Source organism: Hemiscyllium ocellatum (genome assembly GCF_020745735.1).
Source record: "Hemiscyllium ocellatum isolate sHemOce1 chromosome 27 unlocalized genomic scaffold, sHemOce1.pat.X.cur. SUPER_27_unloc_10, whole genome shotgun sequence".
In the NCBI taxonomy this organism is placed as follows: domain Eukaryota; kingdom Metazoa; phylum Chordata; class Chondrichthyes; order Orectolobiformes; family Hemiscylliidae; genus Hemiscyllium; species Hemiscyllium ocellatum.
Window position 1 is genome coordinate 453,618 of NW_026867477.1, and position 24,930 is coordinate 478,547.

At 47.6% G+C, this 24,930-nt stretch overlaps 1 protein-coding gene and 3 non-coding genes across 5 annotated transcripts in view; all 4 read right to left on the minus strand.

Moving 5' to 3' along the window:
• The window catches only part of LOC132807201 (zinc finger protein 229-like), a 427,695-nt gene that overhangs the window by 46,830 nt on the left and 355,935 nt on the right, over positions 1 to 24,930 (minus strand). Inside the window, exon 1 of one of the 2 annotated variants that reach the window (XR_009641933.1) lies at positions 5,686 to 5,782. The exons of the other annotated variant lie outside the window; for it this stretch is intronic. The gene's annotated coding sequence lies outside the window, so the exon portion shown is untranslated. Of the gene's footprint in view, positions 1 to 5,685; positions 5,783 to 24,930 lie in introns of those variants that run through there. 2 annotated transcript variants of the gene reach the window in all.
• Positions 22,095 to 22,166, minus strand: trnae-cuc (transfer RNA glutamic acid (anticodon CUC)). The gene has a single exon. It is a non-coding gene; the product is annotated as a tRNA-Glu (tRNA).
• On the minus strand, positions 22,822 to 22,893 carry trnae-cuc (transfer RNA glutamic acid (anticodon CUC)). Its single transcript has one exon. It is a non-coding gene; the product is annotated as a tRNA-Glu (tRNA).
• On the minus strand, positions 23,549 to 23,620 carry trnae-cuc (transfer RNA glutamic acid (anticodon CUC)). Its single transcript has one exon. It is a non-coding gene; the product is annotated as a tRNA-Glu (tRNA).

Genomic DNA, 24,930 nt, shown 5'->3' on the forward strand with positions numbered 1-24,930 from the left:
GGTGGTTATGATAGGATATTCTTCTCCTCTTTTAGCTCCAAATGTAGAGGAGTGGCTATACTGGTAAGAAGGAACCTCCCTTTCCAGGAAATTGAGCAAATTAAGGACGAATATGGACTGTCCGTCATTCTTAAAGCTCTAATACATGGTGAAGAGTATGGCGTCCTGAATGTGTATTGTCACCCCGGTGCACCCTCTTAAATTTCTAATTGATGCAGTTGCTAAATTAATGAGTCTTGGGCTACACCGCATGTTCATTGGAGAGGATTTTAATCGCCTAATAGATCCTGAGGTAGACAGGGTGCCAAGGGGCCAGAGCCAGGCAGGTACACCCGCGCAACCTAAGCAGTTGGTGGACATGTGCGAGGAGTTGGGATTAATGGATGTGTGGAGGCATCTCCACCCTAATGGAAGAGAGATTTTACTTTCTCTTCCAACCCACACAAGTACCACATGGAAACTGACACTTTTTAATGCCATTGGATTGCTTGGACAGAACATTGGCTTGTGAACTTGGCAATATAGCTGACTCGGACCATGTATTTAGACGGTAAAATCAAGAGTGGTGGAATGGATGCACAGCACTGGTGTATGGACCCATTCCTATTAAGGGATAGCAAATTTGTTGAGTATATTACAAGAGTTCAGAGCCTTCTGGGATATCAACTCGGGTACGGCCAGTAATCCGGAAATACTGTAGGAGGCCACTAAGACATATTTATGAGGCCTGATTATTTTTTATTCAACAACTAGAAGGACGCAGAGGAAGGAGCAACAACAAATGCTGGAGACCCGCCTGCAGATAGCTGAGGAAGTATATGATAATAGGCCTTCACTGGTCAAGCTGCAGCTCTCCGGGCTGCTCCCAACTCATTGCACACACTGGGAAAAAAAAGGTCTGCTTTGCTCAACAAAAATTGTTTGAATTTGGAGATAAGCCAGGTAGATATCTGGCCAGAAAGAAAAATGCTTCCCAATCTATTATGTCTGTTCGAGAGAAGGCTGGCACAGTTACCCCTGAGTTAAAGAAGTTTAATGTTAGATTTAGGGAATACTTTGCAGAGTTATATTGGTCGGTGGGAGATGAACACAGTGCGGCGAGAATACAGGCCTTTTTTGAGATCCTGCGCCTCCCTAGTATAAACGCGGAACAGGTTTCCCTGTTGAATACGCCTATGAAGATACAGGAGATGCAGGATGCAATAAAGCATCTCCAAGGTGGAAAAGCACTGCGGTCAGATGAATTCCCAAGTGAATTCTATAGGAATTTATAAATGTGTTGGTGGAGCCACCTCTGTGGATGTACAGCTATTCATATGCACAGGATTATCTTCCGCCCTCTCTTAGGGAGGCTAATATCTCCCTCATTTTAAAGAAGGGGAAAGACCCCAAAGAATGTGCTTCATACAGACCCAGTTCACTGTTGAATGTAGATTTTAAAATTCTACCCAAGACGCTGGCTCTGAGGTTGGAAAAGGTGTTGTCCTGTATTGTGAAAGAAGATCAGATGGGTTTTGTTAAAAGCCATAGCTCCTCCAACAATATCAGGAGGGTACTGAACATGGTGCAGGAATGCCAGCAAAGGTTGATCCTGGATTCGGTGGCCTCCCTAGATGCAGAAAAGGCATTTGACCAGATAGAATGGATGTACCTGTTTGGGGTCCTCAAGCGCTTTGATCTGGGGACAATCTTTGCTAGATGGGTGGTGGTATTGTATAATGATCCTGAGGCAGCAGTCATCACAAATGGCACAAAGTCATAAATTTAATAGTGGGAGAGGTAGTCGACAGGGGTGTCCTCTTTCACCGCTGCTATTTACCTGGGCAATTGAGCCATTAGCTGAGGCTATCAGGAGGGATCCTGAAATAGTGGGGCCAGGGGTGGGAATGGAGGAGCATCAGATCACCCAATATGCTGATTATGTCCTTTTGTTCTTGGCCAATCTCGATTGATTCAAACAATTAATTTATTTGGAAGTTTTTCAGGCTGCAGGATCAAATTTACAAAATCAGAAGCCATGCCGATGGGGGGGGGGGGCGGCGGGGAAAGGGGTGGGGGATTGGGGTGGGGGGAAGAGATTTAGCGGAGGTGCCTGATCTGCAGGATGGAATGCATCGTCAAAAGGGTTTTCATATTTGGGAATTTTTATTACCTCTGCCTTCCACCAGCTGTATAAAGCTAAATATGTACAATTACTGGAGAGGATAAAGCAGGATTTGCAGCAGTGGGACGGATTACCGTTATCATGGTTAGGCCGAATAGCCCTGAACAAAATGAATGTTCTTCCTCGCCTGTTGTACCCCAGGAGAATGCTCCTGTTGTTGCTACCCAGATGAGTATTACGGAGGCTCAATGGTTGGCGAGATTCTTTTATTTGGTGTCGCAGACGCCCCCTAATTAAGTTTACCAATTGCAGCTCTCAAAGGGTAAGGAGGGGTGGACCTTTTGGACTTGAAGAAATATCAAATAAGCGCTTTCTTAGCATATGTGGGTGACTGGGCACGGGGGTCTCGGGGTCGATTTTGCTTGACGTTGAAGCATTGCAGTCGAGATGTCCCCTAAGTTAATCTATTATTCATTGATAAGATGAAATCCGAGACTGAGCAGTGTAAGAGTACAATCATTTTAAATACAGTGAAAGCCTGGAGGACACTGAGGCAAGACAAGGGCAATTGGCTGAAGACCTCGCTGATTACCCCACTGGTGGCAGCCCAAGGATTTAAACCTGGGGCAATGGACTCCAGCTTTAAGTCATGGGAGAATAAGGGAATCTCCTACTGGGAAGATTTATTTGAGTTAGGTCTTGATGTCATTTAGCCAGCTAAGTCAGAAATATGCATTGTCTAATAGGGACCTTTTCCGGGACTTTCAGCTAAGGGATTATATACAGAGGAAGACCGCACTTCTGGCTCAGTTTTACAGGTCAAATGTGGAGTAAAGAGTACTCTGGTGTACAGGCGCTCTTTCAGTTAGTACGTTGTATCACTTACAGAAGGGACGTAGCTTAGGGGATGTGGGGGAGTCTCCAGGATGTGGATTCGGGAGCTTGGATGGGATATTTCATTAGCAGTATGGCAAGATAAATGGGAAAATCTAAGGAAAATTTCAAAATGTAACAATGCACAGGGCATGCAATTGAAGATTTTACACAGGGCTTATGTGGCGCCAGAGAGGCTAGCTAAGTTCAAGAGAGGAACATCACCAGAGTGTCCCAAATGTAAAATTAGTATAGGCACTCACACACTGCTATTGGTCATGTTGTAAGATCCAGAGATACTGGAGTGCAATAGTAAGGGAGCTGAAGGACATCCTGGGGGATTGAAGTTAAAGTGAATCCGGTATTTCTTCTTCTGGGGTTGCCAAATTTGCCTTCTCTCGGAGAACACAGGAACAGACTGTGTAACATTCTTACGCACTGTGCAAGGAAGAACATTTTAATGAATTGGATGTTGTAAAAAACCCCAGGGCTTATGGGGAGGCATAGGCTGGTGATGGAGCATCCGCCCCCAAGATGACCTCACAAATATGGTGCACTACAAAACAGTAGTTTTACAAGACGTGGCAGCCTTTTCTAAATTATATTGATGCAGACTGATCAGCAGTATTAATTAGAGCTGTGGTATAGCTGTGGGAATCAGTCTGGGCGCTCATGGGGCCCTGGGAGGGCAAGGCTAAATGAAAAGAATACGGGTGCAATAACTGGTGCTCCCATGGATGGAAGCCTTAATGGAGGTATGGTGAGTGAAATAGAATAAAGTAATGTGATAGAATTCAAATTAACTTAAATTATGTTTAATTTTATTTTTATTCAATTTGATTGTAGTTTAGTTTAAGCTAAGTTTGTCCTAGTAGAATAATAGGTAGCTCATTATTAATAGTATCATAATACGACATTGTTGGACTGCTCTATTTCTGTATTTTGGTATTGTTCTTTTTTGTATATAGAGGTGTTGTGAGAGATTTGAAAAAGTTTTGAATAAAAATATATATTTTTTTAATTTCTTGTCTTCCCCCATAACTATTTTTGAGATTCAAAAGTCAGATGAACTCAGCTTTGAACATATTTAATACCTCCCTAACTACAGGAAGGCACCCCCACTTTGAACTCAATTCCTCTTGCTAATATACCACTTGCCTTGCTGATTGCTTGCTGCACCTATGTGACAACTGGCATTGACTGGAGTAGAAAGCCTGAGCAGAAGGTAGCTGAGGCACGTTTGTACATCCACACATCATTCCTAGATGAAGGGCTTTTGCCCAAAACGTTGACTGTTCTGCACATCGCATGCTGTCTGACCAGCTGTGCTTTTACAGTGCCACAATTGTCGACTCTGATTTTCGGTACCTGCAGTCCTCACTTACTCCACATCCCAATATATCACCATTTAAACAATGTACCTGCTTTCTGTTTTATTTCATAGGGAAGGTTATAACTTCACACTGCGTAAATACATTTACCATGTGTTTGCCAATTAAGACACATACCTGAACCAACTTTGCTGCAAGTGAAGAACTGAACACCAGAGTGAAAAAATAAAATGAAAAAGGGGGTGAGAAGAGTAAGCTGAAAATGTGTTGCTGGATGAAGCACAGCAGCTTAGGCAGCATCTCAGGAATAGGAAATTCGACGTTTCGAGCATAAGCCCTTCATCAGGAATGAGAGAGAGTAGCCAAGCAGGCTAAGATAAAAGGTAGGGAGGAGGGACTTGGAGGAGGGGCGATGGAGGTGGGATAGGTGGAAGGAGGTCAAGGTGAGGGTGATAGGTCGGAGTGGGGTGGGGGTGGAGAGGTCAGGAAGGAGATTGCAGGTTAGGAGGGCGGTGCTGAGTTGAGGGAACCGACTGAGACAAGGTGGGGGGAGGGGAAATGAGGAAACTGGAGAAATCTGAATTCATACCTTGTGGTTGGAGGGTTCCCAGGTGGAAGATGAGGCGCTCCTCCTCCAGCCGTCGTGTTGTTATGTTCTGCCGGTGCAGGAGTCCAAGGACCTGCATGTCCTCGGTGGAGTGGGAGGAAGAGTTAAAGTGTTGAGCCACAGGGTGGTTGGGTTGGTTGGTCCGGGCGGTCCAGAGGTGTTCTCTGAAGCGTTCCGCAAGTAAGCGGCCTGTCTCCCCAATATAGAGGAGGCCACATCGGGTGCAGCGGATGCAATAGATGATGTTGTGGAGGTACAGGTGAACTTGTGGCGGATGTGGCGGAAATGCCGGCGGATGATACGTTGTATGCGGAGGTTGGTGGGGTGGTATGTGAGAACGCCACCTCCAAACGGACCCCACCACCAAGGATATATTTCCCTCCCCTCCCCTATCAGCGTTCCGCAAGGACCACTCCCTTCGTGACTCCCTCGTCAGATCCACACCCCCCACCAACCCAACCTCCACCCCCGGCACCTTCCTGACCTCTCCGCCCCCACCCCACTCTGGCCTATCACCCTCACCTTGACCTCCTTCCACCTATCCCAGCTCCATCGCCCCTCCCCCAAGTCCCTCCTCCCTACCTTTTATCTTAGCCTGCTTGGCTACTCTCTCTCATTCCTGATGAAGGGCTTATGCTCGAAACGTCGAATTTCCTATTCCTGAGATGCTGCCTAACCTGCTGTGCTTTAACCAGCAACACATTTTCAGCTGTGATCTCCAGCATCTGCAGACCTCATTTTTTACTGTGAGAAGAGTAAGTTGTACTCACAGATGTTAGACAGAAGAAAGAAGTTGCAGTCTGGGATGAAGTTCAATCTTCATTCATAGAGAGAGGAGCAGCAACACCTTCACAAGCGCATGGTCCAACTTCCGCATTCAGACAATAGGGGGGAGGCTCTCAATGGCCGGAAGACCGCACTCCTTCCGGTCCTACAGGGCTTTCCATTGGTCGATCAGAAGAATGTTGCGAGCCGTTTCCGCTGACAGTAAGGAGCATGCGCAGTATTTTGCTGGCACCAGCGTACATGCGCAATGCTTCCTGACACCGAAAAGCATGCGCAGTGTGCCCAGTGGAGATGCTGGTCCAACTGCCAATCGGAGAGAAAAACAGGCTGGAGCCACACTTGTTTTGTTTTCCTGGGGCTCAACAGTTTATTCCTTTTGCATTTTGTCTGGCTGCTCAACTTTTGAATGTCCGTTCCCCAAGGTAGAGGACATCCAAAACTGGAGGGGTATAGGTTTAGGGTGAGAGGGGAAAGGTTTAAATGGAACCGAACTGATAACATTTTCACGCAGAGCGTGGTATATGTATGGAATGAGCTGCCAGAGACAGTGGTCGAGGCTGGAACAATTACAACATTTAAAAGGCATCTGGATGGGTATATGAATAGGAAGGGTTGAGAAAGATATGGGCCAAATGGTGGCAAATGGATCACCAGATTAATTTAGAGTATGTGTTGGCATGCACTGAAATGCTTGTTTCCCTGCTCTGCAACTCTATGACTCTATTTCTACTTAATCTGAACCAACTTCACAAGACGAGGACTTGGCCATTCCATCTTTACAGCCTATTCTCAACTGTGGCCTAATTGCACACATTTCAATGCAAGTTTCAGAAAAATGGCTGCTGCTTTTTAAAAAAATAATTGAATTTGCTTTCAAACTTTAATGATGTTTATGAAAATATCATTTTAGCGATTCTCAATGTTAAAGATCAGCCATTTTTCACACCACCCCCTCCCATCTCCCAGGAAGAGTCATCACCATCCGCGCTCTCTCTGTCCTGAGAAGGGCTGATACAGTGGACAAAGAGGGTTCGAGACACAAGAAAGGATGAGGGTGGGGCAGCGGGTAGAGAAATTGGATGGGAAACAGAGGCTAGGCGGAAGAGAGAGAGAGAAATGGACACGGGGACAGAGCATTGGAGTTAGAGAAACCCTGGGGGTGCACAGGGTGGGGGGCAGAGCGTTTGTCAGAGAGAGAGAGAGAATGGGGTTGCAGAGTGTGGGGAGAGAGAATGGACGTGGGTCAGTGGGTGGGGAGAGAATGGAAGGGGGGCAGAGGGTGGGGGAGAAAGAGAGTAACAATGCATGTTAGGAGAGGGTGGGGGAGGGAGAGGGAATGGATGGAGAGCAGAGGGTGGGGGAAGAGAGAGAATGGGGGGGCAGAGAGTGGGAGGAGAGAGAGAATGAGTGTGGGGAGAGGGACTGGATGGAGGAAGGCAGAGGGTGGACGAGAGACTGGATTGGACAGGGGACAGAGGGTATGGAGATAGAATGGACGGAGGTGCAGAGGGTGGCATGTGTGTGAGAGGGCGGGGGGAAGCTAGGGATAGCGAGAGAGAATAGACTGGGGGTGCTGTGGGCATGATTGGATCTTGATTGAATGGGGAGTTGGTGAATGCGTCCCACCCACTCCCAGCATCCCCTTCTTTCCACATGTGCAGTGCAGATTTTTGTGAATGATGCGAGAGAGAATCTGGAGTGTGAGCGCAGTTACCCTCAGATCCTGGCATCAGCAAACCACTGCCTTTCTGTTTTAAAAACTAAATAAAGATGTGGGCAATATACTGGGAATGGCAAGAAGTGACTAAGAAACTGAACCGAGAGTCAACGCTTTCCGGTGAGGGGAGCTGGGCAAAAACAGGAGGATGGAAGGATGAATTCGTTTTGGAATCCATTGAAAGGTGGAGGAATTGGGAAACAGAGATTTCGGGTAGGAGATAGGGAAGGCTGTTCGGTACAAACTAGAATTTTCCTATCCTATTTCCTGCCCTGCAATGACAGCAATGATCTGTTTTCTCAAGGTATTAGCAGAGGAGGATTTGCTGTTCAGGCGCACACAATAAATTTACTCAGGGCCTGAATATCAGCAGTGTTTGAATCCAGGAGGGGAAATTATTTCAAACATCAACGTGACTTGAGAAGCCCCGTGATTACACGCAGCCTGCGTGGGAGTGTTCCAGGGTTCTGACTGTGTACAGAACTTTAACTCTGTAGCGAAATGTGGACTAGTGTTCTCGCTGTAGACGAGCCCTTCTTTGGATCGTTGAAGCTGCTGAGATGCAATGACCCCTGCACCGTGGAAACTCTGTGGAAGCAAATTCAATTCCCCAAATGGGCTGGAGTGTCACCAGCTGAAAATGTGTTGCTGGTAAAAGCACAGCAGGTTAGGCAGCATCCAAGGAATAGGAAATTCGACGTTTCAGGCATAAGCCCTTCATCAGGAATGAGGAGAGTGTGCCAAGCAGGCTAAGATAAAAGGTAGGGAGGAGGTACTTGGGGGAGGGGCGATGGAGATGTGATAGGTGGAAGGAGGTCAAGGTGAGGGTGATAGGCCGGAGTGGGGTGGGGGCGGAGAGGTCAGGAAGAAGATTGCAGGTTAGGAGGGCGGTGCTGAGTTGAGGGAACCGACTGAGACAAGGTGGGGGGAGGGGAAATGAGGAAACTGGAGAAATCTGAGTTCATTCCTTGTGGTTGGAGGGTTCCCAGGCGGAAGATGAGGCGCTCCTCCTCCAGCCGTCGTGTTGTTATGTTCTGCCGGTGGAGGAGTCCAAGGACCCGCATGTCCTCGGTGGAGTGGGAGGGAGAGTTAAAGTGTTGAGCCACGGGGTGGTTGGGTTGGTTGGTCCGGGCATCCCAGAGGTGTTCTCTGAAGCGTTCCGCAAGTAAGCGGCCCGTCTCCCCAATATAGAGGAGGCCACATCGGGTGCAGCGGATGCAATAGATGATGTGTGTGGAGGTATGGGTGAATTTGTGGCGGATATGGAAGGATCCCTTGGGGCCTTGGAGGGAAGTGAGGGAGGAGGTGTGGGCGCAAGTTTTACATTTCCTCAGGGGATCTCCCATCCACCGCCTCCAACCTCATAGTCCCACAACCCCGCACCGCCCGTTTCTACCTCCTGCTCAAAATCCACAAACCTGACTGCCCCGGCTGACCCATTGTCTTAGCCTGCTCCTGCCCCACCGAACTCACCTCCGCGTAGCTCAACACGGTTCTGTCCCCTTTAGTCCAAGAACTCCCCACCTACGTTCGGGACACTACCCACGCCCTCCACCTCCTCCAGGATTTTCGCTTCCCCGGTCCCCAACGCCTTATTTTCACTATGGACATCCAGTCCCTGTACACCTCCATCCCCCATCACGAAGGACTCAAAGCCCTCCGCTTCTTCCTTTCCCGCCGCACCAACCAGTACCCTTCCACTGACACCCTCCTTTGACTCACTGAACTGGTCCTCACCCTGAATAACTTCTTTTTCCAATCCTCCCACTTCCTCCAAACTAAAGGAGTTGCCATGGGCACCCACATGGGCCCCAGCTATGCCTGTCTCTTCGTAGGATATGTGGAACAGTCCATCTTCCGCAACTACACCGGCACCACCCCCACCTTTTCCTCCGCTACATCGATGACTGTATCGGCGCTGCCTCGTGCTCCCACGAGGAGGTTGAACAGTTCATCAACTTTACTAACACCTTCCATCCCGACCTCAAATTCACCTGGACTATCTCAGACTCCTCCCTTCCCTTCCTAGACCTTTCCATTTCTATCTCGGGCGACCGACTCAACACAGACATCTACTATAAACCGACTGATTCCCACAGCTACCTGGACTACACCTCCTCCCACCCTGTCCCCTGTAAAAACTCCATCCCATATTCCCAATTCCTTCGTCTCCGCCGCATCTGCTCCCAGAAGGACCAGTTTCAACACCACACAGCCCAGATGGCCTCCTTCTTCAAGGACCGCAGATTCCCCCAGACGTGATCGACGATGCCCTCCACCGCATCTCCTCCACTTCCCGCTCCTCCGCCCTTGAGCCCCGCTCCTCCAACCGCCACCAAGACAGAACCCCACTGGTTCTCACCTACCACCCCACCAACCTCCGTATACAACGTATCATCTGTCGTCATTTCCGCCACCTCCAAACGGACCCCACCACCAGGGATATATTTCCCTCTCCTCCCCTATCAGCGTTCCGCAAAGACCACTCCCTTCGTGACTCCCTCGTCAGGTCCACACCCCCCACCAACCCGACCTCCACTCCCGGCACCTTCCCCTGCAACCGCAGGAAATGTAAAACTTGCGCCCACACCTCCTCCCTCACTTCCCTCCAAGGCCCCAAGGGATCCTTCCATATCCGCCACAAGTTCACCTGTACCTCCACACACATCATCTATTACATCCGCTGCACCCGATGTGGCCCCCTCTATATTGGGGAGACGGGCCGCTTACTTGCGGAACGCTTCAGAGAACACCTCTGGGATGCTTGGACCAACCAACCCAATCACCCCGTGGCTCAACACTTTAACTCTCCCTCCCACTCCACCGAGGACATGCGGGTCCTTGGACTCCTGCACCGGCAGAACATAACAACACGACGGCTGGAGGAGGAGCGCCTCATCTTCCGCCTGGGAACCCTCCAACCACAAGGAATGAACTCAGATTTCTCCAGTTTCCTCTTCCCCTCCCCCCACCTTGTCTCAGTCGGTTCCCTCAACTCAGCACCGCCCTCCTAACCTGCAATCTTTTCCTGACCTCTCCGCCCCCACCCCACTCCGGCCTATCACCCTCACCTTGACCTCCTTCCACCTATCACATCTCCATCGCCCCTCCCCCAAGTCCCTCCTCCCTACCTTTTATCTTAGCCTGCTGGCACACTCTCCTCATTCCTGATGAAGGGCTTATGCCTGAAACGTCGAATTTCCTATTCCTTGGATGCTGCCTAACCTGCTGTGCTTTAACCAGCAACACATTTTCAGCTGTGATCTCCAGCATCTGCAGACCTCATTTTTTACCTGGAGTGTCACGAGGACTGGCATGAAGCCAATCGATTCCTTCAGTCCAAGACTGCCAGCGGCGCGGCAGCAATTTAGTGGTTAGCACCGCTGCCTCACAGTGCCAGGGCCTTGAGTTCGATTCCACCCTCAGGGTGATTGTCTGTGTGGAGTTTGCACTTTCCTAACCCCCTCTCCCAATCTCTGGGTGCTCTGGTTTCCTCCCAAGGTGTGCAGCTTAGAGTGGATTGGGTGTTCTAAATTGAGGGATTAGCTGTGGAGGTTATTGGGTGGGATGCTCTAAGGCGGGGGGGGGGGGTAAGTGTGGATTGTTGGGCCAAAGGGCCTGTTTCCACAGTGTAGGGGGTTTGATGATTCCCCCAACGTGTCTGCAGCCTGGCTTCCAGCTGCATGTCTCTGTGCTGAAGGTCCTCCAGCATGTGTTTTCCCTAGTTTCCAGCACCCAGAACCTCCCACCTTCTGCAAATCGAAAGACAAGTCCCACCCTGCCCTCTCCAATGTGTGCTATGTAATTGCTTATTCAGTTTTAGTGGCGCAGCAGAGGCCACACATGAGGGTGGCATCAACCAGGACCTTGGATTCTTGTCACATGACAGGTAACCCCACTTCACTGCCACGCTCTCTCACACCCACACAAAGCACACATTCTCACAGTCACACAGATCCCTCTCTCAGACACACACATATGCACCCTCTCACAGGCTGATACTCTATCACTCACACACTTTATCAAGCACGCACACAATCACACGCACTCTCATGCATGTACACTTACATATAAGGCTTTGGTGTGATTTTGTATTTGCAGATACATTGTCCATTTTTTGAGCCAAATACAATCTACAGGCAGTCAATCTATGTGAGATTTTATAAATTCCTACTTTGGAAATCGAACCAGTCTCACTTAAGATTGGGATACAGACCTTACGTTGTGACGAGAATGTGCTTCAAACAAGTTCTGGGATTTACATATTAATGAACCAAAGCCTGCCACCCTATCATTAATATATATTGTAAAAAGCTGCTGGCCCAGCACTGATCCCTGCAGTACCCCACTGGTCACCGCCTGCCATTCTGAAAGGAAACCGTTTATCACTACTCTTTGTTTCCTGTCAGCCAACCAGTTTTCAATCCAAGTCAGTACTTTGCTCCCAGTACCATGCGCCCTAATTTTGCTCACTAACCTCCTATGTGGGACTTTATCAAATGCTTTCTGAAAGTCCAGGTACACTACATCCACTGGATCTCTCTTGTCCATCTTCAGTTACCTCCTCAAAAAATTCCAAAACTCGCTGGTGGGAGGAGCGGATGAAGCCCTTTCCACACTGACAGCGGATGAACGCCCTCTCCATGATATGGACCCTTTGGTAGATTACAGTGCAGATGTCTGAGTGAACCCCTTCCTGCACACAGAGCATGTGAACGGCCTCTCCCTGGTGTGGATCAGCTGGTGTCTCCACAAGTTGCCCACATGACTGAAGCTCTTCTCGCACTTAGGGCAGGTGAATGGCGCCTCTCCGATGTGGACCTGCTGGTGGGTCAGCAAGGTGTAAGAATCGACAAATCCCTCCTGCACTCAGAGCAGGTGAACGGCCTCTCCCCCATGTGAACCCGCTGGTGTTTCAGGAGGTGGGATGCATCGATAAATCGCTGCCCACACAGAGAGCATGAGAACAGCCTCTCCCTGCTGTGAACCTGCTGGTGTGTCTGCTGGTGGGACGACTGAATGAATCATTTCCCACAATGGCGGCAGTTGAACGGCCCCTCCCTGGTGTGAACTCGCTGTTGTGTCTGCAGGCAGCACAGCCAACTGAATCCCTTCCCGCATACCGAGCAGGAGAATGGTGTCTCCCCAGTGAGAACGCATCTGTGGGTGTCTAGCCCCAATGGGGAAGGGAACCCCACATTTCCATGGTTTCCCCATGAGGGGAGCATTCTTTGTGTCGCACTGGGTTTGAAATTAAAAACAGAATGAATGCATAGTCTCTCCCCACTGTGAGGGGTGAGATTTTGATTCCCCAAGCTGAGTAAATTGTTTGACGCATTTTTCACAGACAGCGTACTGAATCTCCCTCACTCGGGTGTCTCGGTATTATTCCTGCCATACCAGTGTTCAAAATCTCTCACACAGACAAAAACAAACATTTCTTCTCGAATTGAATGGCTGCTGATATTCAAGCCCCATTGACTCAAGTGGCGCTGTCAGAAGATGATGTATCATTTGTTTTCAGATTTCTTTCTGCATGTCTTCCTGCAAAAAAAAATCACAAGTTGAGTGATCACTGTCAGTACTGTTAAATGAACATAACATTGGTGGAAATTCCTGTAGATTGCTAGATGAGTGCTGACCATATATTATGCAGGACACAAAAAACCCTCATGCAACAAGATAGTCTTAAGTGTGTATGGAGGAAAATTTAATTTAGATCGCAATAACCTGGAACAAGCTGTCGACAAAGGTGCTGGAAATGGAGCTGAATCAAGAATATGATAATGAAATGCCAAGGCTGCTTGGGAAAAGAAAGCCAGTGAAGTTACTGAATGACTTCCTGCTGTCCTAGTAAATAAAAAAAAGACACGAAATATAGAATGTAACTCTATTACTGCATTAGAAGGTGTAAAATCATAGCCACAAAGTTTTTTATAACAGCCAACAATATCAGATATACACCATATGAAGCAACATATATCAACATTTGAAATCAATGTGCCAATCCCTTAAATACTTCCATGAGAAACTACCCTTATAATTCTGAAGATGAGGTAAGAAGCAAACCTTTTCCAAGGTGCAAACTGTGTACGTGCCAAACTGAGAGAATACACAAGGAAAATACCTTTGAGAGGGACAGAGAGCATCTGAGCACATTTGGAGAGCCTGCTTCCTCCATGGAGTCACTCCAGTTGCTACAAGTGAACAGTCTCCACCTCACCCTACACTCCCCCCATGCCTCTCTCTCTTCCCCTCCCAGGATGAGGAATGGAAAGGGGGTGACATTGCTTTACTCCCAGATGTTACCCAGAGGGAGGGAGTTTCACTCTGAAATTAACAGGGCTGCCTCCACGTTGTGACGTCCACAATGGGGTGGGGGGACGCACTGCGCCTGCGCTGCCCTGCAGCTGAAGCACATGGGGAGGGGAGGACACTTTGCAAACTCCTTTCGCTCTCCTCCACGTCAATGCGGTTTGAGTTCTAGCAAAGCACGGGGTTTAATTTTAGTTTTACACTCTCAGAAGAGGCCCACCTCTGTGAATCCAACACTTTACTCCCCCCCTCCACTCCATGGAAATACCGATTTGAAAGACTCCAGAGTTCCTACCATACATGCTGTAGTGGGTTTGGTAGAAGCTGTTTATTTTCATAAACCATTTCGTCCTTGCCATTCAAATACTAATTTTACACAGATGGTGATTGATGTGTGCAATGAACTTCCTCAGGAAGCGGTGGATGCGGGTACAATAAAAATACATTTGTTTTAGGACATGACTAGGAAAGGTTTGGAGGGATACAGGCCAACAGCAGGCAGGAGAGACTGATTTAGTTTGGGATTATGTTTGGCATGGACTGGTTGGACCAAAGGTCCATGATCATGCTGTATGGCTCGATGGTAAGTTCATAGTTCCTTGAAAGGGGAGTCACACATAGACAGGATAGTGAAGAAGGTGTTTGATATGCCTGCGTTTATTAGTCAGTGCCCCAGTGCAGGACATTGGTTCGGCTACTTTTGGATTATTGCATTCGATTCTGGTCTCCCTACGATAGGATAGGAACGATGTTGTGAAACTTGAAAGTGTGCAGAAAAGCTTGATAAGGATGTCGCCAGAGTTGGAGGGTTTGTGGTAGAAGGAGAGTCTGAATAGGATGGGGCTGCTTCCCTGGAGGGTCGGAGGCTGAGGGGTGATCTTATGGACATTTATAAAATCATGAGGAGCATGGATAGGGTAAATAGGCTAGAGAAAGTGGTAGAGGCTGGTACAATTACAACATTTAAAAGGCATCTGGATGAATGTGTGAATAGGAAAGGTTTGGTGGGATATGGGCCAAATGCTGGCAAATGGGATACTAGATTTATATAGGACATCTTGTCAGCATGGATGTGTTGGATCAAAAGGTCTATTTCCGTGCTGTATATCTCTATGTCTATTTCATAACAAATGTTTTATTTCTGTTGATATAAATATTGTTAGGGAGAGAGAATTCCTCAAGTAGAGGATGATAAGAATCCTGGGAGACCCCTAATTCTGTTCTACTATCTAATTAACACACTTTAAGCACCAAATGTGCAATTATGTTTAATTTTGTTTCATTTTTCTTGTTTTATTCCCTGCTCAGATGACTCTCTCAGTCTGGATGGTTATCAAACTGAGAATATTTGGATTGGGCCTTGTTCGACTGAATGATTTATTGCTCTGGAAGGTGTAAAAGGGGCTCAATGTTTCAGTAGAAAGCCAGCTGAGCCGAGAACAGACAACATCTTACTCTGTGGCAACAGGGAGAAGAGGACAGAGAAATCAGGACCTGAAATCCGAGCTGACACCAGAGTACCATGTTATTAGTGCTTTGATTAGCAGTGCCAACCCTCTATCTTTACCTCGCTTCCTTTTCAACTTGAATGCCACGTGCCCCCTCAATGTTCAGATCCAATCCTTGTCATCGTGAAGCCATGTCCCCGTAAGGAGTCTCAGATCTTAATTATTCTCTTCAATTGTGCAGTCAATTCATTCAGATTTGTTACATGGCAGCACACATTCAGCCATACAGTCTTCAGTTTCAATTTTTGTGTTCTGTAGAATCCAGTTTTGATTGATTAGATTAGATTCCCTACAGTGTGGAAACAGGCCCTTCGGCCCAACAAGTCTACACTGACACCCTGAAGAGCAGCCCACCCAGACCCATTTCTTTCTGATTAATGAACCTAACACTATGGACAATTTAGCATGGTCATTTGACCTGACCTACACATCTTTGGACTGGGACATTTACTTTCTGAGTCCCTTTTTTTAGATTACTTACAGTGTGGAAACAGGCCCTTCGGGCCAACAAGTCCACACCGACCCGCCGAAGCGCAACCCACCCATACCCCTACATTTACCCCTTACCTAATACTACGGGCAATTTAGTGAGACAGCAGTGCTAACCACTGTGCCACCGTGCCGCCCACTCTGTGCCACCGTGCCGCCCATCTTTCTATCATTCTCTGATGTTCAGTTTCCACATCACTACATTGCTCACCTGCCTTGATTCGGATTGGCCATGAAAATGCATGTTTATGCATTCGCAGTAATAGAAGCAGGAGTAGGCCATTTGGTTTTTCGAGCTACTCCACCATTCATTAAGATCATGGCTCATCTATCCATCGTCTCAGCTCCTCTTACCTGCATTATCCTGACTATCCTAAATTCACCTACCATACAAAATCCCATCGAACTATGTCATGAATATGGCTGTTTCTACTGCTTCCTTGAGCAGAGATTACCATAGATTCACCACTCTCCGGGAAAAGCAGTCCCTTCTCCTCTGTCTTAAACCTACTCCCAAATCTTGTGACCTAGTCTCACTCACCGGCAGAAACGACTAGATAGCGTGGGTCTGGGTGGCATGCTCGTCGGATGGGTCAGTGTGGATTTGATGGGATGAATGGCCTGCTTCCACGCTGTAGTGATTCTATGATTTACCGCAGTTGTGTTTGCCATGGACCGCAGCACCAGAAACTCCCACCTTCTGCAAATCGAAAGACAAGTCCCACCCTGCCCTCTTGTACGTGTGTTATCTAACTGCTTAATCATTTCTAGTGCATACAGCCCACACCTCCCGCTGCTGCCAGTAACCTTTACAATGCTGATGAGACAATGCAATACCTGCAGTACTGAAAATCGTAAGGCTTCTAACGCTACCAGTTACTGATTCACCGCTCCCACTGATGGACAGCATTGGAAATACAATGTTGGAGGCTGAAAGAAACAAGCAGTTTAAAACAAAAACTCACCTAACCCTTCACTAGGCTCCCTGCTCAGCACACTTTACTTCAATCACTTCAACTCCACATTGCAACAAATTCCCACTTTCCGCCAATATCATGAATGTCCTCACTCACTCCGTTGCTGTCTCACAAATGAAAGATTTCATTGTAGTTTCTGCTCCCAGTAAGGACAAAACATCCTTGAAAGCTGATCTGACAGTCCAGTCTTCACAATGACACTTCTGCTTTCCTTCAGTCCAAATTGTCCGTGCTGACCAGATATCCCAAATTAACATAGTCTCATTTGTCAGCATATAACCCATATCCCTCTCAATTCTCCCTATTACCAGATGCCCTTTAAAATGCTTTAATTATACCAGCCTCCACCACTTCCTCTGCCAGCTCTTTCCATACACACAGCACGCTCTGTGTAAGAAAGGTGCCTGTAAAGTTCCCTTGAAATGTTTCCCATCTCACCTAAGACCGATTCCCTCTAGTTTTGGACGCAACTACTCTGGGGAAAAGATTTTAGCTATTCACCCTATCCATGCTCCTTATGAACTTGTATAAAGTCATCCTCAGCCTCCAATGGTCCAGAGAAAACAGCCCAGCCTATTCAGCCTCTCCAGATAGACCAAACCCTCCAACTTTGGCAATAGCCTTGTAAATCTTTTCCAAATCCTTGCAAAAGTTCGTAACACTTTTCCTGTAGCAGCGAAACCAGAACCGAATGCAGGATTCCAAAAGTGGCCTAATCAATGTCCTGTACAGCCGCAACATGACCTCCAACATCTATATTGAAATGCACTGACCTATAAAAGCAAATATACCAAATACCTTTTTTGCTATCCTGTCTACCTGCGACTCCACTATGAACCAGCACTCCAAGGTATGTTTATTCAACAACACTCCCCATTAAATGTGTAGATCCTGCCCTGATCTGACTTTCCAAAATCCATATTTCAAATCGGGGTTTTCTGCACCTATGTCATATGGTCTCTTGCTGTCCTGGATACAGTGAGAGAATTGGAAGCAGGCACCAGCATTGAACAGTTCATAACTGGATATAAACATACCTGCATCTAGATGGATAGGCTGGGACTTTTTTCATTGGAGCATCAGAGGTTGGGAGGTGACCTTAGAGAGGATTATAAAATCATGAGAGGTATAAATGAGGTGAAAGGCAAGTATTCTTTCCCTAGTGTGGGTGTTTCAAGATTAGGGAGCAAATTTTGAAGGTGAAGAAAGAAATATTTTAACAAGACATGAGGGGCACCTTTTTTTTAAAGATAAAGAGTGGTTCGTGTGAGGAATCAATGTCCAGAGGAGTTGTTGGATGCAGGTACAGTTACAATGTTTAAAAGACATTTGGATAAGTACATGAATAGGGAAAGTTCGGAGGGATATGGGCCAATCATTGGCAGGTGGGCCCAGTTTAGTTTCAGAACACCATCAGCATGGACGTGTTCGACTGAGTGGTCTGTTTCTGTGCTGTATGACTCTGTAACTGTTCTGTACTGGTCTTAAAACCATTTTCTTGCCTCCTCCCATAACTTCTTCGTTCTTCAAAATCACATGAACTCAGCCTTGAATAAATTCAATAACCGACCTAACTGCAGGAAGACATCCTCACTTCTGAACTCAATTCCTCTCGCTGATATACTACTTGCTTTGCTCATTGCTTGCTGCACTTTCTGACAACTGGCAGTGACTGGTGTGGAAGGACACTGAGGCCCCTTTGTCTATCCACACGTCACTCCTGATGTAGGGCTCGTGCCCGAAACGTCAACCCTCTTCCTCCTCAGTTGCTGCCTGACCTACTGTGGTTTTCCAGCGCCACAATATTCAACTCTGATACAGCACAGCAGTCCAAAGTTGAGCACGTACACCTTAGTCCAACACAGGCACCTCCCGATCATAACAAATATTAAGCGTCCAAATGCGAATACGGGAGACAAATGCCGACGCTATTTTATTTTGCCAATTTTTTTCCCTGTGCCTCTACATTTTATTTCTTTTGCATTTTGTCTGGCTTCTCAACGTTTCTGTCCTTTCCCCAGGGCAGAGGTATTCCAAAACTAGAGGGTAGAGGCTTAGGGTATGGGGGAAGGATTTTAAAAGATCTAAAAGACTAGGAATAGAACATTCACCCCTTACTGAGCGAAAGTGAGGACTGCAGATGCTGGATATTAGAGTCGAGAGTGTGGAGCTGGAAAAGCACAGCAGGTCAGGCAGCATCCGAGGACCAGAAGAATTGACGTTTCGGGCAAAACCCTTCATCAGGAAATAGCCATGGGAAACTGCAGGGCTGTAGCGTAATCGAGTGAGTCTAAGTGGGATGCTGTTGGGAAGGTTGGTGTGAATGGCCTGGAAGGATGATATGGTTCCACTGCGTTAGCCACGTGTATTGTGAGAAATGTAGGAGGAGTGGGTTCCAGTTCATGGGACATTGACACCAGGCCTGGAGAAGGTGGCATTTGTGCCGTCTCTCTCTTCACATTCTGCCCCCCTGTCCATTTTCTCCCTATTCACTGCCCCCTGCCCATTCTCTCTCCTCACACTGCACCCTCTATTCTCCCCCCCCAACAACCCTCTGAACCACAGTCTGTTCCCCTGTCCATTTCCCTCCTTTCTCCACCACCACCAGCGACCCCCTCATCCCCTGCACCCCCACAATCGTCCTTTCTCGTGCCTCAGCCCTCTTTGATCGCTGTATGAAGTCTTTCTCAGGGGAGATAGAGAATGGATGGTGATGACTTTACCTGGGAAGCACGGCATGTGGGAAATAGTTGATATTTAAAATTGAGAATAACTAAAACCGTATATTCAGAAACTTCGTTTAAAGTCGGGAAGAATGTTATTTTTTCCAAAACAAAAGCTGCAAAAATCTTTCTGAAACTTGCATTGATGTATGTGCAGTTAGGCCACAACAAAGGAGAGGCTGTAAGGAGTGAATGAGTGAATAAAAGACAAGTCCAACCTTGCCCTCGAGGAGAAAGTGAAAACTGCAGATGCTGGAGATCAGAGTCGAGAGCGTGGTGTTGGAAAAGCTCAGCAGGTCAGGCAGCATCCAAGGGGCAGGAGAATCGCGTTTCGTGCATAAGCACTTGGCACTCGGCCATCGTTCGTTCAATCCCCCTGCGATGGCGCGTGAACTCACTGGTGCCTCCGCAGGTGGGAGGAGCAGGTGAATCCTTTCCGGCACTTACAGCAGGTGAATGGCCTCTCTCCGGTGTGGAGCCGCTGGTGGGTCAGCAGTGCAGCTGTCTGAGTGAACCCTCTCCCGCACATGGGGCACGTGAATGGCTTCTCTCCCTTGTGGACCCACTCGTGCAACTGCAGATGGCAGATCCGACTGAAGCCCTTCCTGCACACTGAGCAGGTGAATGGCCTCTCCCGGTGTGAATGAGTCTGTGGGTTTCCAGCACGGATGAGGAAGGGAATCCTTTCCCACGGTCCCCACATTTCCACGGTTTCCCCATTGAAGGAGCTTTCCTTGTGTTGTTCTGGGTTTGAAATTACCAGTCTATCCCCACCGTGAGGGGTGAGAGTTTGATTCCCCTAAGCTGAGTAAATGGTTTGAAGCACTTTTCACAGTCAGCGCACTGAATCTCCCTCACTCGGGTGTCTCAGTATTCTTCCTGCCACACCAATGTCCAAAATCTTTCAAGCAAACATGTCTTCTAGATTGGAATGGCTGCTGATATTCAAGGCCCAATGAATCAAGTGGCTCTGTCAGAAGTTGATGCATCATTTGCTTTCAGATTTCTTTCTGCACGTCTTCCTGCAAAGAAAAATCACAAAATAAGTGATCACTGTCAGTACAGTTAAATGAACATAACATAGGTGGCAATTCCTTTAGATTGCCAGATGCCGGCTGATCACATATTATCCAGGCCACAGAAACCTGAAAACCCTCATGCAGCCAGATAGGCTTAGGTATGTATGGAGGAAAACTTCATTCCAGTGACAATAACATGGAACAAACTGCCTACAAAGATGCTGGAAATGGAGCTGAATCAAGGATATGAAAATGAAATGTTAAGGCTGCTTGAGAAAAGAAAGGCAGTAAAATTGCTGAATGACTTCCTGCTGGCCTATTAAACAAAAAATAATGACAAAAAAGGACGTAACTCCATTATTACATTAGAAGGTGAATAATAATTTCAAACAAACCTTTACAACAGCCAACAATATCAGATATACATCATATAGAACAAAGAACAAAGAACATTTACAGCCCAGGAACAGGCCCTTCAAGCCTGAGCCGATCCAAATGTACTGTCTAAACCTGTTGGTCAATTCCTAAGTGTTGTATCCCTCTACTCCCCACCCACTCATGCACTTATCCAGACGCATCTTAAATGAATCTACCGTGCTTGCCTCTACCACTCTGCTGACAACGCGTTCCAAACGCCCACCATCCTCTGTGTGAACTAAAACTTATTTTCGCTTTGAATAAGTGCTGCCCTTGCCGCGTTCATTGTAATGGCAGCTCTGCCCCATCCCTGAGTAAGGAAGACGGATCTCGTTTAACGAAGCTGCTTTTTGAGAAAATTGATTATCTGTTTTCGCACAAGGTAATGTAAGAAGCTAGGGCTCGTCCGGGATTTGAACCCGGGATCTCTCACACGTCCACGCAGCAGGAGGCCCGAAGCGAGAATCACACCGCTAGACCAACGAGCCACATACAGTTGGTGCTCTACATTTTTTTTAATAATATGCCAATCCCTTAAATGCTGCCCAGTTCCTTGGGAATCTAACTTTTTAGTTGTGAACATGAGTAAAGGAGCAATCCTTTTCGAGGGTGCAAACTGTATACGTGCCAAACTGAGGGAATACACGAGGAAAATAGCTTTAAGAGAGATGGAAGGTATTTGAGCACCTTTGGAGTGTCTGCTCCCTCCCTGGGTTCACTCCAGTTGCTACAAATGAATAGTGTTTCACCCACCCGTACCTCCCCTCCCCCCTCGCTGCTGGAGGATGGTGAATGGAAAGAGGGAGACATTGCTTTGCTCCCAGATATTGCCCAGCGAGAGGAAGTTTCACTCTGAAACTGACGGGGCTGCATCCGCATTGTGACGTCAACAATGGAGGCGGGCCGGACAGCTGTCCTGCAGTTGAGGCACGTGTGGAGGGGAGGGCACTTTGCAAAGCCCACTCTCCTCCAAGTCAATGCAGTTTGAGTTCAAGCAAAGCAAGGGGTTTAAATTTATTTTAGGAAACCTCCTTTGTGCCGTGGGAAAACTCCCGCCGCTGGAAATACAGTGCTACAGATTCAAATTAACAGAAGCAAGAGTAGACCATTTGGGCAAGCCTGCTTCGTCATTCATTAAGATCACAGCTCCACCAAACTGCACTATCCCGACTAACCGGTAAAGCGCATTTCAGAAGAATGGACAGCCCGTAGGCCAGCTAAAAACTGCTTCCCTGACCGGGAATCGAACCCGGGCCGCGGCGGTGAGAGCGCCAAATCCTAACCACTAGACTACCAGGGAGACATAAAGCCGCCCGTGTAGCTCTGCTGAAAATGGCCTCGCTGCCCGGGAATCGAACCCGGGCTGCAGCAGTAAGAAGACTTGCACCGGTGCATCCATCAATGTAACTTTTTTGTGTCCATTGCTCCCGATGCGATCTCTATAACATTGGGGAGACTTAGAGTCAAGTCACATCTCCGGGACTCTCCTGCGCGCCTTTATTGCAAAAAAGCGCGGAGTGGACCCGGAAGCTGGTGTAGCGCAAGCTAACCTGGGTAGGTTTCTCTTCCTATAAATGCGCGCAGGAGAGTTCCGCAGATGTGACTTGACTCTCCTGTCTCCCCAATGTTATAGAGATCGCATCGGGAGCAATGGACACAAAAACTTACATTGATGGATACAAGAAAAATTAAATTTAAACTGTAAAACACACGTAACCGCGTCTACAAACAGACACTGCCAAGCAGCCCCGACCTGCTCCGTCGAGAGAGTGAAGACTGTTCACTCGTTTGTAGCTGCAGAAGCAATCATCCCAACACATGCAAACAAATCTGCATCAGGATGCTATTTGAACGAGCTACATCACACTGCAGCACCCAGGTACGGTGAAGATCAATAAACAACTGTAAAGCGCATTTCAGAAGAATGGACAGCCCGTAGGCCAGCTAAAAACTGCTTCCCTGACCGGGAATCGAACCCGGGCCGCGGCGGTGAGAGCGCCAAATCCTAACCACTAGACTACCAGGGAGACATAAAGCCGCCCGTGTAGCTCTGCTGAAAATGGCCTCGCTGCCCGGGAATCGAACCCGGGCTGCAGCAGTAAGAAGACTTGCACCGGTGCATCCATCAATGTAACTTTTTTGTGTCCATTGCTCCCGATGAGATCTCTATAACATTGGGGAGACTTAGAGTCAAGTCACATCTCCGGGACTCTCCTGCGCGCCTTTATTGCAAAAAAGCGCGGAGTGGACCCGGAAGCTGGTGTAGCGCTAGCTAACCTGGGTAGGTTTCTCTTCCTATAAATGCGCGCAGGAGAGTTCCGCAGATGTGACTTGACTCTCCTGTCTCCCCAATGTTATAGAGATCGCATCGGGAGCAATGGACACAAAAACTTACATTGATGGATACAAGAAAAATTAAATTTAAACTGTAAAACACACGTAACCGCGTCTACAAACAGACACTGCCAAGCAGCCCCGACCTGCTCCGTCGAGAGAGTGAAGACTGTTCACTCGTTTGTAGCTGCAGAAGCAATCATCCCAACACATGCAAACAAATCTGCATCAGGATGCTATTTGAACGAGCTACATCACACTGCAGCACCCAGGTACGGTGAAGATCAATAAACAACTGTAAAGCGCATTTCAGAAGAATGGACAGCCCGTAGGCCAGCTAAAAACTGCTTCCCTGACCGGGAATCGAACCCGGGCCGCGGCGGTGAGAGCGCCAAATCCTAACCACTAGACTACCAGGGAGACATAAAGCCGCCCGTGTAGCTCTGCTGAAAATGGCCTCGCTGCCCGGGAATCGAACCCGGGCTGCAGCAGTAAGAAGACTTGCACCGGTGCATCCATCAATGTAACTTTTTTGTGTCCATTGCTCCCGATGCGATCTCTATAACATTGGGGAGACTTAGAGTCAAGTCACATCTCCGGGACTCTCCTGCGCGCCTTTATTGCAAAAAAGCGCGGAGTGGACCCGGAAGCTGGTGTAGCGCAAGCTAACCTGGGTAGGTTTCTCTTCCTATAAATGCGCGCAGGAGAGCTGATCTGACAGTCCAGTCTTCACAATGACACTTCTGCTTTCCTTCAGTCCAAATTGTCCGTGCTGACCAGATATCCCAAATTAACATAGTCTCATTTGTCAGCACATAACCCATATCCCTCTCAATTCTCCCTATTACCAGATGCCCTTTAAAATGCTTTAATTATACCAGCCTCCACCACTTCCTCTGCCAGCTCTTTCCATACACACAGCACGCTCTGTGTAAGAAAGGTGCCTGTAAAGTTCCCTTGAAATGTTTCCCATCTCACCTAAGACCGATTCCCTCTAGTTTTGGACGCAACTACTCTGGGGAAAAGATTTTAGCTATTCACCCTATCCATGCTCCTTATGAACTTGTATAAAGTCATCCTCAGCCTCCAATGGTCCAGAGAAAACAGCCCAGCCTATTCAGCCTCTCCAGATAGACCAAACCCTCCAACTTTGGCAATAGCCTTGTAAATCTTTTCCAAATCCTTGCAAAAGTTCGTAACACTTTTCCTGTAGCAGCGAAACCAGAACCGAATGCAGGATTCCAAAAGTGGCCTAATCAATGTCCTGTACAGCCGCAACATGACCTCCAACATCTATATTGAAATGCACTGACCTATAAAAGCAAATATACCAAATACCTTTTTTGCTATCCTGTCTACCTGCGACTCCACTATGAACCAGCACTCCAAGGTATGTTTATTCAACAACACTCCCCATTAAATGTGTAGATCCTGCCCTGATCTGACTTTCCAAAATCCATATTTCAAAACGGGGTTTTCTGCACCTATGTCATATGGTCTCTTGCTGTCCTGGATACAGTGAGAGAATTGGAAGCAGGCACCAGCATTGAACAGTTCATAACTGGATATAAACATACCTGCATCTAGATGGATAGGCTGGGACTTTTTTCATTGGAGCATCAGAGGTTGGGAGGTGACCTTAGAGAGGATTATAAAATCATGAGAGGTATAAATGAGGTGAAAGGCAAGTATTCTTTCCCTAGTGTGGGTGTTTCAAGATTAGGGAGCAA